Source organism: Anas platyrhynchos, chromosome 3 (genome assembly GCF_047663525.1).
Source record: "Anas platyrhynchos isolate ZD024472 breed Pekin duck chromosome 3, IASCAAS_PekinDuck_T2T, whole genome shotgun sequence".
Lineage (NCBI taxonomy): Eukaryota > Metazoa > Chordata > Aves > Anseriformes > Anatidae > Anas > Anas platyrhynchos.
In genome coordinates this window covers 20,854,427-20,868,732 of record NC_092589.1, presented here as the reverse complement: position 1 = coordinate 20,868,732, position 14,306 = coordinate 20,854,427, and the positions used below count along the sequence as shown (strand labels likewise).

Here is a 14,306-nt window from a genome sequence, read left to right as displayed (position 1 = left end):
AGATATTTAAGAATAAGGTATTGTGCAATGTTTTAGTGGGCCATTGTTTTTATATCTAGAGATAGGCAATAGGCCTGGTTTTGATCACAAGTCACAACAGGGCAAACCAGAAATAACCTCACCGTTGTTAAAGGGGTATAAGCTGTTATGAAACAAATGCGAGGGAGGCCAGGGGTGAAGGAGAGCTTCAAATTAAGTCTGCATTGCCTGGTAAGGAAATTGCATATCTTTAATATCTCAGAAACCAGTATTTGTCGGAATTGGCCTGTGATAAGGATGTGGGCTCAGGGCAGCAGGCTAGTGTTGGGATGGTAGGAGGGCTCATTTCAGAAAAGCCTCGCAGAAGTGTGTTTTAAGGAGGCATTTGAATTTGCAGGGAACGGCCAACTTGGAAGGTTGTCCTGGAGTCTAAAGAGCACTGGGAAAGAAACCAGAGACAGACGCTTGTGGAGATAAAGGCAGGAACTGGGCAGCAAGTCTGGTACACAGCCAAAACAGAAAGGAGGGATGCTAGAAAGAGATGGTTTGAGATGCAAGCAAGAGAAGAGCTCTGAACAAAGGGACCAACAGATTAACCTAGATGCTGATGGAAAATGAGTGAAGAGTGATGTGGGGGAATGATGGGTCAGCAATAGAGGGAATGACATCTTTGGGAAAACACCTTTCCACGTCTAAGGAAAACTGAAGTCATAGCTGTGATAAAGATATGGCACCAGAGGGAGTGGGAAGTGACAGGCATAGAGAAAGGTACGTGTTGATATGGACAGGAGGGACCACAAAGCAGGGCTCGTAGGGCCCCGGCACAAGCGCATGTATACAAGTGAGGAAGTGCTGAGAGGACTGAAAGGTGGGGCAAGCTCTCACATTGCTTCTGTGAAATCTCTGTGACTCGGGGGATGGCTCTCTGAAGCACCTGTGTACTGAGACACACAGAGCAGCGTAGGGAACAAACAGGAGGAACTGGAGGTGTGCACGTGTGTCATTACAGGCCTGAGGCATCATCAGCATCACAGAACATGGTGGGATAGATGGCAGGACTGAAGTGCTGCCTTGGGTGGATACAGGCCCTCAAGGAAGGACAGAGGTCAAAAAGGGGGAGTTGCCCTATATGTGAAAGAGCAGCAGGGAGGCACTGAGCTCTGCCCAGCTGAGAACTATTGGGTCAGGATTAGAAGACAGGCCACCACAGGAAACATAAAAGTTGGGGCAGCCATGGCTGATTTGACATGGCTCCCAAAGGGCATGTTCCCATAGTGTATGAGATGCAGTTACATAGCAGGGAAGAGTCCTAAGAGTGGACAAGGGCACCAGCATAAAAGAGGTGGATGCTTCATCTCAGCCAGCACTGGTGTCACCTTGGTGAGAATGCTACCTCTTAATCTGTGCCTGAGGAGAAGACTTTCGTTTCCACTTCAGTTAGTCCTGTCTCCTTTGTAAGACTGACATTCACACAAACATTTTTAACTGCAAAAGGACAGCCCTGTTTCTGCTTCGCACAGGAGATGTTTTCCTGTGACCCCTTTGCGTCCTTGTGTTCTAGCATTTAAAGACAAACAGCTGTCCCAGGCTTCAGCTGGAGGAGGAAAAGGAAGACACCATCAAGCACAAATGTTAGTAAGTCACTTTTCCTCTCATTGTCTGGTATATCTAGGATCATTTCTAGCCCTGGAAACAATTGTCTCTCTGATGCCCTTACATTTGATTTTATTCACTGGTATTGAACATCAGCATTTCAAAATGCGTTCTTGAAGTGTGAGTCTTGTTTCTCTTGATTTAAACTGGAAACGGATCTGCTTCTTTGATGGATGCTTGGTAAGTGTTTTGGAGAATAGCTATTAAGACTGAGTTTCATTTTATGTAACAATTGGTAGTCTGTAATTTTCTGATGTTCAAGGATTCTGGATCTAAGTAGACATCTAAAATTAACATATTACAAAAAAGTCTAGAATTCCTCTAAATAAACCACAGATTAGGAACATGCAATACTAACCTTCAAATAATAGGATTTAAATACCTGTTTCAGTAGCGCATTCATGCTGCTTTGCTTGCTTGAAAACATGTGAAGTATTTATTTTTAATTCATATTATCTCATTATTGCAGGTTTCCTTTACAGTGTGGCTCAATTCAAGCATTAAAAAAAGCTAGTGATTTTTATCTGTTTTAGATTTTCCAGTAGTGATTGGTCACACATATAGTCCTAGGTAGAACTGATGTAGCTATCTATTTTTGTTTAATTTCTTTCATCACACTGGTAGTCCAATGGTAGGTATTGTGACAGTTGTCTCTGAGATGCATGTAAAAATATACATTTAAAAAGGAGCCAAAGACTATTGTAACTAAGCTGTTTTGTTATGAATCTGAAGGTGACTATCAAGAACTTCTTACTTACATAACGAGTGACAGCTTTTCAACACAAGTAGTCCCAATCTTAAATACAGCAAGACGCATTTTTAACTATGTGAATAATACCACTGAGGTGTCAGTGACCAGCGCTACTCCCAGCATCAAGATACTCACAGGAACAACATCAAAGGCTGTAGGAAAGGAATTTTAGGAGTCCAGAGGATTTGTTCACCAAAATCAGGTGCTGTGAATATCCTTCCTTTAACTGGTAGTGTAATGCAGGCTTCAAGCACTCCTCTGTTATTCCTGTCCTTTCCTCTGCTCAGGGGCAGCCCTGTGGGTCATGGGCTCAGATCATTTTGGGGTGCAAGGTAACTCCCCCTTTTTGAGGGACTGGTGGCTCTCCAGTCCTGCTGGGCACTCAGACTGCTTGTCCTTTTCAGCAGGGACCTGGGTGCAGCCTGGGAAGGTACCAGGACCTGAAGGAATATTCTGTACCCTTCAGCTTAGATGCAGCCTTAGGATTTCTTCTGTGAGTTGAGCGTCTAGATTGCACTGCATGAATAAAAACAGATGAGTCATCCACGTGCAGGGAAAATTAATGTAACCCTCCATGGGTTGAAGGTGTAACAACCTTTAGGTCTCATCTTTATTGCTTCTGATCATACAGAGAAGTAAATAAATGAAAAAGAGGAGTTAGCAGTTTCTCAGCAAGGAGAAGAGTAACAGGACAGTGACAGAAACCAAACATGAGGCAGCACTAGCAAAGGAAAACTACATAGCAAGTCACAAAAGAGGCTGGTGGTCTATACAGAGAGACAGGGCTGATGAAAGGGTGGTGGTGGATTTGACAATAATGAAGGGAAGCTGTTTGATCCCTTGTAGCTCCTGGGTCAGTAGCAGTTGCACCTGCAGTACCCATAGGCTCTCTGTCTTCTGGCCAAGGCAGTGGCTGTCAGTGTCTGCTGCTGTGCAAATGTGGGCTGCCCTTCTCCTGTTTATCACCACGTGAATCCAACATCTGGACTCCAGAGATACCTTATTAACGCTAAACAACCTTGATTCAATTATGCTACAAGATGCACACAAGATGGGATCTTTTGCACAGTCCTGGACTATGAAGGCCTCATAGCACTGGGGTGAGGGGGTGGAGAGTGCAGAAACTCAGTTATTCTCTTGTTTCCCAAGTTGCTTCATAATAACACATAAAGGGAGTGGAGGCTGAAGAGTTTGTAGAGCCTAAAGCCTCAGCTAATTTGAAGAAGTACATACTTTTAAGATGTTCAATCCCATTTGCTCCACAAACACTACGTCTGCATAGGCAAAAATAAATCCAGGCGTGATTTTCAGGCCTGGAGTTTGAAAGTCAGCACTTGGCTACGTGGCCAGAGCCACTCGGCCCTGCATCTGCAGCTCCTGCTGCTTGAAAACTCACTTTTCTTTCCTGCCATTAGAAAACAGACCAGTAAAAACACCAGCAGTGAGGCTTTTGCGAGGAGCAGGGGTGCGAAGTGCGCTGTCTGGGCCAAATTCCACACCAGATAATTCCATTGAGGCGATGGCTTCGGCTGGGCACCGTTATCTTCACTTCCCGTCTCATGCTGCCGTGCTGTGCTCCCAAGCAGCTGCTGATTTCCTCCTCCCCAAGCCTGGCTGCATGTCGTGGTGGGGCTACCACGTCCCCTCCCTGCTCTTCGCTTTGCTCACAGAAGTTGTATGGAAAGGAAGCAAAGGATGGAAAGTGCTTTGAATTCCTCTGATGAAATTCGCCTCTTCTAGCATGGTTATTTTTTGTGATTATGGAGCAAAGTCGTATTTTAAAAACTTTTCTGTTGTTTCTGCAGATCTGTCACCCATTTCCATGGATACATGAGTGGTGTTAAGGCAGCCAGAAGCTGTCAATTCCAGCCGCTCTCTGGCTGCCCAGTGAGCAGTGAAAAGCTGCTGAAGTCATTAGTATTTTACACTTGAAAATACCACAATAGTTTGCACTTCTCTGGTACTCTTCGTCCGGGAATCCCCAGGTCCAGTAAATGAGCCGCTACTATAAAGCAATTAATTAGGCCTTGTAACAGCTTGGTGAATGGGTTAGGAAGACATAGAAGGTTGGGAGCGCTGCAGTGACCTGTCAAAGGCCACCCTGTAAGGTAGTGGCATGGGCAGGAAGGCATTCAGTTCACATGTTCTGGCTCCTAGCTCCCTGGGCTCCTCCCTGAATGTTTTAGGCATAGAGTACCTGCAGATCAGGTTAGGGAAAAATACCCATTTTTGTCTGCTTGATGACAAAGCTTCGCCCATTTTTTTATTTCTATTTTTATTTTTTTTTTTGGCCCCAGAAAATCCAGCATATCTCTGATTTGGTGAGTTCCTGCTGCAGCGAGTGCCATCTGATAATAGAAGGGCTGTATTCCTGCAGGATATGGCATATGCTAACTGTTCATTGAATGGGTTTCCCTGTCCATCATGTTGAATTCTTCAGTCAAGTTCTTGCTAGTTCTTCTCTAAGGATAAGGCTGCTACCACTATGACAGGGAGATTATTCCACAAAGATGAGAGATCATGTGTCATTATTATCTCTGAACATTGAGTTATTTTTTGGACATCTCCAAAAGAAATATCTCTTAGCTGCGGTTGAGGGAACAAAGATAGAAATAAACAGAGGAAGGATTTTTCTAATGCAATGTTGTTACAGTATGCTCTGGTTTTGTACATTCTATTTTTCAGTATAGTCACCTTATTTTTCATCCTTTAACCTCTGCATTGAAAGATGACACATGTTTAGTAATGAGTCTCTCATTCTGGCACCCTTACATAAGCCACTGAAATAAACAGATCTTTGCATGTTAAAGAACTGCTCAGAGAAATCAAGGTAGGTTGAACTGGGCCCATCACAATTTACCTTCTTTGAAGGTAATTATTTTCTGTTCCTAACAGACCTCACATGCGAGTGACTGAGTGTATGTGGAAAGAATTGGAGAGTTTTGATAATATACACTGCTCAAGTAATCCTTAACCAGACACTTTTCCATCAGGCTTCTAGATTTACCAGCAATATAAATCTAGAATTCTTCATAGTCTCTCATAATTATTATTACCAAAAGTCAATCCCTGCAAGTGCTTTGTTACTCATACACACAACTCACCTAGGTTCAGTGGTTTTATCTGTGTAAGTAAAACTTACAGAACCAGGCCCAGAAAATTATGATGGTATCAACCAAGAATCACCAATCCCTCCATGTTGTCTCACAAGAGTTATTCACATCCATAGTCAATAAAACTGTTCCCAACACAGATACCCCTGGTACCCTACCATTAATCTCTTTCCATTCTCAGGAGCTCCTTATTATGACCCTTTGTTTTCTTTCTCTTAACCTATTTCTAATCCTTGAAAAGACTTCATCCTATGATTAATTATTTCCCTTATTAGTATTTTATGATGGACCTCATCAAGAGCATTTTGAAAATTCAAGTAAATCGTTATCTTGCAGGTCATCACTAGTTTGCTAACTTTTTCCAGAAATAAAGTGTGCTTTTCAACATTACAAAATGGTTTGGGGAAGGCACAAAAGAAATTCAGATGTATTTTGACAGCTACTGTAGTGGCTTAGCAGAGCTGTGCCTGGATTAGCACTGTTCTTCTGTCTGTACTTAAGAACTCTAATTCATTTCCTGGCATTTCTCTCTCTTCAGGTCAACCACTAGTTCAAGGTGGAAGTGATAAGTTTGCAGCATCTCAAGTGTGCTGGTGTTAGCTCTTGGGAAGTTGAGAGGAAGGAAATAACAGTCCATAAAGTTTTGATTGCTTGGAAAAGAAGAGATGTTTGTTGAAAGTATGAGCAAGGCCAGCTGCAAAGAGTTCAGGAGTGAGCAGAAGTAGTCCTGCACTAGCTGCTCACTCACTTCAGCTATTAATTGACAGCAAACATGCATATTGCAGACTGAAAAGAGGAAGGCTATTTTTCTCAGACCTGTTAGGGGACTATCTTACGTCGTCCACTTTTTAGTTAGCAGAGGGTTCACTTTAAAGATGGATAGAACAACATGATCCAGAATGGTGTGGCAGGGAAGGTTTTGGCAAAAATAGTGGCACTGAGGAAGTAAAATAAATGTGCCATGCTCTATTCCTCCCCCAATTTTAAAATATCAGCATTTTGCAAGCAATGGGCCATATGCTCCCAGGGCTTGCAAGCCAAAAAGTATAGCAACTTACTACAAAACCGCTCTCCAAATTCTACACACAAGCCAAAACCTCCTACTTGGTATGCTGCCGTCATGCCAACTTGCAGAACAGAGAATGGGCCTGAGCAAGGAGATGTGCAGAAGACCGGCAGAATGCGCACACACACACATGAAGGGGGATACAAGCTGGGACTGGACTCAGGACACTGGTCCCGCAAAGCCAGCATGGGGAAAGAAAGCAAGATAAATTGGAACTGGTAGCAAGCAACTTTCCAGATTGGAATGCCCCCTTCCCACACAGGGAAGGCAGCAAGGTCTCCCTGGGTTGCTCCTGCAGCTTTGCTATGCAGGGGAAGGAAGAGTGTGGACTTGCAGAGTTGGCCCCATCCAGTCCGTGTCCTGGGAGGAGTATGGTCCTTCAGCATGGCTCCAGAGGGGTGGCTGCAGCAGCTTTAGTCCTGTCCTGTTGGATGGGCTCTGTCTTACAGTGTTCTGGAGTAATTAACTAACACTGACACCAGGTTCCTGAAAAATACCAGTGCTGCCCAGATACATGGGTGCTCTTCACCTGCACCTCATAGGATAGTCCGTCTGAAGTAGAGAAGGAGAGGTCTCTGTTCAAGGATTTTCTGTGTGGCAAAGCAAAACAAGTATTGGCCCAAGCAGAGTCAATTTGCTATCAGCAGAAATGCACATTTAACTGTGGCCAAACTAATAATGTAGGTGTATGCAGGTACTGGGGAACTCCAGCCACAGGTGATGGATGTGTGGATCTTCTCGGAGATTTCATGGAGGTTTCTGCCCCCCGGTCATATTCCCTGAACCCTTCATTCAAGACTCCTTTATTTTCCATTCTCTGCTATTTCTCCATGACAGGGCATCCAGAGGGTATGTTATATTTCTCCAAGGATAATCCCTGCCATATTTTAGCCATTGGCTAGAGAAGAGCTCTCCCCTTCACTGGCTGGTACACTGTGTGCTCTCTGGCAGAGGCTTAAAGCAATGCAGATGTTCAACTTTTCTGAACATTTTAGTGGTCTCAATGTGATAAAAGGAGGTAAATAACACCTATTTGCGGACCTATACTCACCAGTACAGGCAGATTAAATTGGGGCAATAAAATCACAGGAGAGGATGTGTAGAGCATATGCTCCATCTCCACCAGGAGCGAGCCAACTGCTGCTGGGAGGATGGGGCTCTGAATGGCCTCCGGACCAAACACTTGCTCAATTTGCACGCCTGCACGGCTGCTGGTGGATCCAGCTGCTCCTGCCCCTGGCTGCCTTCCCCAGCCATGGCGAGGCTTGTGCCCAGGCACAGAGGGGCAGAGCAGCTCCCCAGGGACCTCAGAGCAAGCTAGAGAAATGGGTCAGCACCTGGACTGGGAGAAACACGTTCTCTAGTCCTATGGGTCATCTGCCGAACATTGTAGGTAAAGCTAAGATGGAGCAGGTTGGCACTTCAGTGAGAAGTTTCTGAGAAGCAGCTAAAGCCAGGAACTTCAGGGTGCTTTTTTCTAATTTTGTAGAGTGGTATGTGGCATTTTCTACCTGTGGTACCAGCCCTTCAGGGCTGGTGGAGGAATTCCCTAAGGCCATTGTTAGGAGAAATGGTAAACTTAATTTCCTTTAATAGGAGATACATTTAGGCCTTCACTGAACATTACATTACCTCCCAAATGTGTAATTTTCAACGAGGTAGTCGTTTCTCCCCCCAAGGGAACAACGGCTGCAGTGCTGCCTTTAGAGGACAGCAAATGTCAGTTACTGTGATTTTATGGGGTTAAGATATAATTATGCTCTTGTTATCAGATCTTAGAGTAAAAGACAAGATGTGCTATTTTAAGCATGCAATTTTGGCAATAACAAAAATAATTTTCTCCATAAGGGTTTTTTTTTTCTTTTTTTTTTTCCCTTTTAAACATTGCTATGAAATAAACTTTTAAGAGCAATGAAAATATGTATGGAATTTTCTCATCCTAAAATTTATGTTAGACTGTTTTCTACAACAAGTATTCAAAACTCTCATGCAAGAGTACATGAAACAAGATTGCTCTTTTTTTTTTTTTTTCTTGGGAGACAGCCATCATTACATTGGGCCAGAGCTATGAGTCAGGGCTGCTGTTTCCTATCCTGAAGTGAGGAATCTCTCTCAGGAAGTCCTGTGTTGTGCTAGAGATCAGACCAGGTGATAATGGCCTCATCTGGCTTTGAAATTTATGAGAAGGAGATAGGACATGTAATGGAGTCATTATTTTGTTTTAGTTCATTCTTCACATTGCAACACTTGGAGATGTAAAAGCCGTGTGGTGGCCAGATGGAAGGAGCAGGGAAAGGGAAAGAGCGGTAGGACAGCTTCCCCATTGCTACTAAGAACCTGAATAGAGGCAAAAAATGCTGAGAAAAGGTGCAACTAATTTTATCCATATAGATGACTTTAGAAAGAAGTATAGATTATGAGAATGTAGGCCTTAACCTGAGAGGAGAGGGAAGGCAGGAAAGGCCAGAAAATATGGGCTAAAAAGAAGAGAAAAAGTATGTGGTTGCCATACCCTAAAATCTGAATCAACTTTATTAGACGAATAAACAGAGGACTCCAAGTTCTCAAATGAAAATGAAACAAACAAACAAACAAACAAAAAACAAGGAACATGAACTTTAAAATAGGGTAATCAGGGCTGAGAAGAAGGAAATAGATGCCATTTATGTGCAGTTTAGACTTATCCCAAACAGCAAGAGTTAAATAAATAAGTAAATAAATAAATCTTCCTCCAATTCCCGGGTAATCTTCTACACATTTCATTCAGAACTCTAGGACTCAAAATTGCCTTCACATCCAGATTCAATTTTTTGACTTATTTTCCCACTTTTTTTTTTTTCCCTTGTTCTCCTTAATTCTGTTCTTAAATATCTGATATGCGACTCTCAGTTTCTAGCACATTCTAAATGGAGCTAGGGCAAAATAATTTCTTCTACTAACTCTTAAATTTCAAATTTATCTTATTTTCAAGCTGTAAGAGGAAAATGTATTTTTAGATCATTACAAAACTACATCTGCTTCAAAATAATATATTTACTTCATTCCAGACCTAAAATTAATTGTGAGAAGTTGTTAAATCACTGAAACTTTTCAAGCTAATCAGTACAAAGGCTTTGCTTTATTTGATGAGGAAATTTGAGGAGATTTGAGGAAAATGAGGAGATTTGATGAGGAAATATTTGATGAGGAAATACTGAATATTGTTGAGTTGCTTAATCTGGTAAAACTAAGGTGGAAATGGGCTATGATGAATTTTCATTTAGGAGGTAAACTTCAAAAAGAAAAAGAATTAGTTAAAGAATAATACTGGCATGGGAACAAGTGGATGCAATCTGATTATTGACACATTCAGGCTGGAAATTTAGAGGAATCTTTCCATCCACCCATCCAAGAAGTGATATTCCAGTGATGGGAGCAGAGAGTCACTGGTTTAGGCTGTGTTTGGGTATGCTGATGAAAACGATTGTGTCGCAGAATTCTTAGGGACAGAAAATGGGCTTGTGATGTGGATCAGTTGGTATCTGATGTTTAGGTGTCAGCAGCTGAGTTTGAAAAGAGACTTGGTTGTTTATTTGCTCCATTGTTTTATCCTATTAATCACATGCTTCAGGACTTTTGTTTGCAGTCTGTGGAGGTCAGTAAGGGTCATTTTTACTTTTGGTTTATGCATTGCTAGACTTCTAGGTTGCTCTATTTTCCACCTCTGAACAATGAAAGAGCAGGATGTAGAATAGGGCCCCTAATCTCTTAGTGTCTCTTACTCGTAAACTCAAGTTTAAACTGACCACCAGATTTAGGGTAAGGAAAAAAATTTTCTGCTGATCAGATTGTGAGGAACTATTGCTGAGCAGGGAATTGTCTTCATCTGTCTAAATTTCTTAGGATTTGCAGGAGATTTCACATAACAATTCCCTTCTATTACAAGGATTTGGGCTATTGACAAAGCAATGGATCTTGCCTTTTTGCTTCCTGGGGCTCATTAAGGTTGCAGCTGTTTTATGATGAGGTGTTAAGTTTGTTACATACTGCTGGGGAGCATTCTGGGACCAGTGGTGTGCAGGGACACACCAGGTAGGATGTCTCTGGACTCTCCAGTCTAATCATCTGTGAAAGCTTGGATTTGGTGACCCACCTGACCCTTTCTAGTCTTATTTCCTCCAGTCTTTCTTCTTGTTCTTCTTCTTCCAAGTGCTTCCAAATATCAATTTCAATTCAATCTGAAACAATTTGTCTTTCTGGATGTGTCAAACTGGCCAATAACTAAAACATCACTGAAAAACCAACCTGGTCACTCAGGCCCCCTCTCACGCCCTGCGTTCCTCCATGACCTCCAGTTAGGTGTAGGAACCCATGGGCAGCATGCACACAGCAGTCCCTCCCAGTTGAGAAAACAGGTTGGATACCACGCTGGAGCTGTACCTGTTTCTTGCCCCATATTAGGCTGGGAAGCCCAATGGAGTGGGTTTCTGTGCTTTCCAAAATTTGTCTGCTATCGATCAGATACAAACTGCCCCAAACCAGGTCAAGATGGAAGGGACACAGCTGTATTTCAGGGTGATGAAGGTTGGGGATTGATGCTGGCTTGGGACTGAGGTAGTAAGCACTGTCACTCCTAGAGCAACACTCAGGGGGACACTCAGACCTCCTGACCACCTAAGGAAAGGGTCAGTGCTTTGGGAAGGGGGCAAGGTGGGGATTTGGGAAGACAGTGGGCAAGATGGGAGCCAGCTCATTCTTCTGACACGACTCAGTAGTGGAGCACTCGCCGCACCAGGTGGCTCTAGTGCAGGAAAGCATCACAGCACTGCTGGAGAAGCCTTGCTGATGAATTATTTTGAAGCTACCATTGTGAAGCAGCTTAGCAATTAATCAAGGAGAAAGATGAATCGAAACTCCAGTGGTCTGTAAGGTCCCAGTACTCTGTTTTGTACCTTGCACATGCTAAAGACATAAAATGGTTATGATAGCTTCTTCCTTCCTTTCCAGCCTAAAGATAGTAAAAAAAAAAAAAAAAAATCCCCCTTGAATGAAACAGACAAGTAAGCTGCAATGATTCCTGTGGTGCACTGTTTTAATACGTGCTGTTTAATTATACTTTTATGACTAGGAACAGGTAACAGTGTTTGTGCTAAAAATACTTAGACATATGGATTTCCCTTGTATTCAGAGTTGTTTTCATCTACCAGACTCATAAAGTAGTGAAGCTACATGATAATGCCATATGTATAATAAAAGCACATTTTTTAGAAGACTACGTAAATGCATACTACTAAAATACACATATTTTGCTAAGGAAATTAAAAATGAAAGATAGGTTTAAAACATTGTTAAAGACTATAATGGGAATGGCAAGTGGCATAATGGGAATAATGCCATGGGATTATCCTTGGTCAATAGGGAATAACCAGAATGAGATAGTATTAAGGACAATAAGTCCAATCCTGCAGAGCAATCCTGAGAAGTGCTGAGCTTGCTCAGCTCACAGTGAAGTCAGTGGCAGCTGAGGGCATTGAACACCTTTGCAGGATAAGGCCCAAGTCAGAGTTCCAACCTAAGGCTGTCATTTTTAGCCTGGATTTTTATCAGATGCCAATCTGATTTTTATGAGATGCCAATTTGGATGTCTTAGTGGGACACTGGCACATTGAGAAGCACTCAGAACAGCAGCCAATTTTTTTCAAGTGGGCCCAATCCACCTGCCACTTAAATTGAAGGACAGACTGCCATCGTCCTCCTTGGGGTTTGTCTCTGGCCCTGTTATGAGGAGGCACCCTAAGTATGTTAAAAATTGGCTCGGGGAGGTATGGAAACAGCACATCTCAGAAATCCTGTGCTCTGGCACTCTGGTTAGGTGGAGCCAGCTTAACTCCATTTTCAATTGTGAGATGGCCAAGTTGTGCAAGCGTTTCTGCCCATTTCATTCCTTAGCACAATACAACCCTATTTTACATGCCTCAGATAGCCAAGGTTACAGAGCTATAAGGACAGCGAGAGTCACGTATCTTGATTTCAAGCAAACAGTTTCCTTGGATGGAAAAATAACATTTTTGATTCCTTGAGCGGAAAAACCTGCAAAAGCTATCTCCTCCTTTCCCAGAGTCCAAGCAGAATTGTTTTAATAACCTTATTAGCAAGGTCTCTGTGAAATACTAGTGACTATGGCCCTCAGGCCTGCAGATTTAACAGGACTGCCAACAACCATAAAGTGAAGGTGTGACCCCAGTCTTGCCGAAATCATCAGGAGAGTTACCAAATGTTGTTGGGTTTGGGGACGCAGGATCAGCCCCAGTGCCAAGCCCAGGGTGTGCTTCCTCAGGGCTGGGCTGGAACAAGCTTACAGGTTTTGGCTGGTGGAGGTGTCTTCAGATCTTTAATTTTTTCCTTCCCCCTGGCCATGCCATGAAAGCTGCTGGCAGAGCAGGGGCCATCACCCTGGCCCCCACACACAGTCTCAGGATGCTGCCTAGGGCTCTTTGCTTCCTTCCCTGCCATGCAGGGGTGCAGTGTGCCCATCACCTTGCAGCTGTGTCAGCAGGGCTCTTACTTTCTTAATTTTCTTAAGTGGGGAGTTGAGAAATTCACACCTTCTGGGGACTCATGGGTTTTAGTAGCCAGGTCCCCAAACCTCCCTAGATTTACCTGTATTTCAATGCCAGCTTGGGGCTCTATTTTAGTTGCTACAAAAATGAAATGAAATTAAAATAAAATAAAATAAAATAAAATAAAATAAAATAAAATAAAATAAAATAAAATAAAATAAAATAAAATAAAATAAAATAAAATAAAATAAAATAAAATATAAAATAAAATAAAATAAAATCCTGGATGTGGGTTGTGGGCAGACAGAAGAGCACTGCTCGGGGACCAGTCGTTTGGTTTGGTTCATGCCCAAAGTCTTCAAGAACATGGGAGCAGCTCCTGTAGCACACCATCTGTGCGTGCAGTGGGAGAGAAAGCCCTTCGTGCTGCTGGGGAGGTGGCACTGCCCATCTTTGCCTACTGTTGCTCTTCTCTGGCCCGCGAGCAGTGGCTGTGTGAGGAGGTCCAGCCCACGGGTGCTCTTTGGTAACACTGCAGGAGATGTTCCCCACAGTGGGCAGCCTCTGGGGGCCACGTGGCTTGAGGAAGCCTTGGCTACCTGACCATCTTGCCCTTGCAACCCAGCCCAGCACATCCATGCTGCATCTCTGACCCAAGCTACTGGGGTTCCTACTAGCCCAGGAACCCTCCATCACTCTGGGAGTGAGGCCTCAAGAGAGGGCTTTCAGAAGCGAGTCACCTGTGGTCAAACACTTGTTCCTCTGAAGCTGGGCTACACCTCCAGCTGCCCTCCTCTTGCTACCAGACAGGGAGAGCAGCAGCTCTTCTAGGAGGAGCTTCTTCACTGCTCAGGTACACCTTCAGCTGGAATGCTGCTGCCTTGTCCCTTCTGAAGGTGTCTGAAGGTACCTCTCACTTCTTCAGTGTAGCTTTGGTGCTTTGAAACCATTCCTAAATACCTGTGTTAAAGCATGCTCTTCAGCATAATCATGATAAGCCTAACTGCTAAGTCCAGCCTTACAGGGAGGGTGGCACTTACTTCCTTAAATGTATAATATAGAGCATCTCCATTCGTATTTTTAGTAGCACATAGCAGTGGTCCAGCCTTTAGTGTACTGTATGTACTTTTAATAATCTCCATAAAAGCCTGATTTTCAATCCCTAGGCTCAAGCTGACAGTGTAAATAAAATCACCCAAATCCAC

General features: G+C 43.2%; 1 long non-coding RNA gene across 2 annotated transcripts in view; it reads left to right on the top strand.

The window, feature by feature from the left end:
- The first annotated feature begins 150 nt into the window (after positions 1-150).
- Positions 151-14,306, top strand: part of LOC113843122 (uncharacterized) — a 34,645-nt gene continuing 20,489 nt past the window's right edge. Inside the window, exon 1 of one of the 2 annotated variants that reach the window (XR_011808067.1) lies at positions 151-210. This is a non-coding gene — a long non-coding RNA (uncharacterized lncRNA). Of the gene's footprint in view, positions 211-1,622; positions 1,813-14,306 lie in introns of those variants that run through there. The other variant, XR_011808066.1, reaches the window with a different exon arrangement.